A 1,238-nucleotide genomic window follows, 5' to 3' on the forward strand; every position below is an offset into this window, starting at 1 on the left:
AGCCCACCAGACACTGTCCTGAGAGTTGGGGCTGAGAAGCTGTGCTTGGTTTCACAGCTGTAAGGGTCTGACCTTGGCATGTGGCCATTGAGAGTCTCACCTAAGACAGGCCCTGGGTCCGGCAGGGGGCAGGCTGCCTCTGGGCTCTGCCCAGTGCTGGGCTCTCCTGCTCCTCCCTGGGTGTTCAGGGTGGAGACTCTCCCCTAACCTGGGTGCTGAGGAGTCAGAGGCTCCAGCAGCACAGCCCAGTGCCTGTGCCTGTGGAATCTCCACCTCAGTCCCTAATTCCCCCTCCTCCCCACTTTCCCCATGTCAGCTTTGAGCTCAAATCATTCAGCAAATCTCATTGATCCAAAGAGGAGTTTCTGGAGGAGGAGAGCACACAGGGGTGACACATAGGGTTGGCTCCTACCTACCTAAGGAAGGCCACTGAGTACCCACGAACCAAGGGTGAGGTTTCAAGCATTTGGTATGTTCCCTCTCTCCACAAACATGCATGTGCACTCTCTCCCTCACATGCACACTGATGCAAACAAAGGAAAATTCATGGTATACACCTGACACACATGTGTGTATTACACACATGCCATCACTCACCTCACATCATCTACACCCAGGAGCACACATGTATGTTCACACATACCAGGTGGACTTTCAGTGCTCCCATGTACCTTCAGATGGACACGTGGCCATGTTCGTGTATGCACACACAGACCCACCCGGGTGCATGTAGTGAATGGCAAACGAACTCCTGTCCAGGGCTGCTCTGGGCGCCCTCCTGAGCCTGTGGAGAGTCTGCCCCCTGATCCCTTGTGGAAGGGTCACAGTGGGTCAGGGTGCAGCCTGGGCTCCTCACCAGCCCTTTGGGGCTGGAGCACAGCCCTCTCAGGAGCCTTGAAGGCTTCTACGCACGAACCCAGAAGTCAAAGGGATGGAAAATGAGCCCGGACAGCGTGGACCAGTGGTTGAGAGACGGCCTATGAACCAGGAGATCATGGTTTGATCCCTGGTCAGGGCATGAGCCTGGGCTGTGGGCTTGACCCTCAATAGGGGATGTGCAGGAGGCAGCCAATCAATGATTCTTTGTCATCACTGATGTTTCTATCTCTCTCTCCCTCTCCCTTCCTCTCTGAGATCAATAAAAATATATTAAAGCACACACACACACACACACACAGACATACACACACACATACACACATACATACAGGATGGAAAATGAAATAGAATGAGAACAT

At 53.5% G+C, this 1,238-nt stretch overlaps 1 protein-coding gene across 1 annotated transcript in view; it reads left to right on the plus strand.

Moving 5' to 3' along the window:
- The window catches only part of LOC102759216 (pulmonary surfactant-associated protein D), a 7,009-nt gene that overhangs the window by 4,481 nt on the left and 1,290 nt on the right, over positions 1-1,238 (plus strand). The gene's annotated exons all lie outside the window — the stretch shown is intronic.

This window comes from Myotis davidii, unplaced genomic scaffold (assembly GCF_000327345.1).
Source record: "Myotis davidii unplaced genomic scaffold, ASM32734v1 scaffold1424, whole genome shotgun sequence".
Taxonomy (NCBI): Eukaryota; Metazoa; Chordata; class Mammalia; order Chiroptera; family Vespertilionidae; genus Myotis; species Myotis davidii.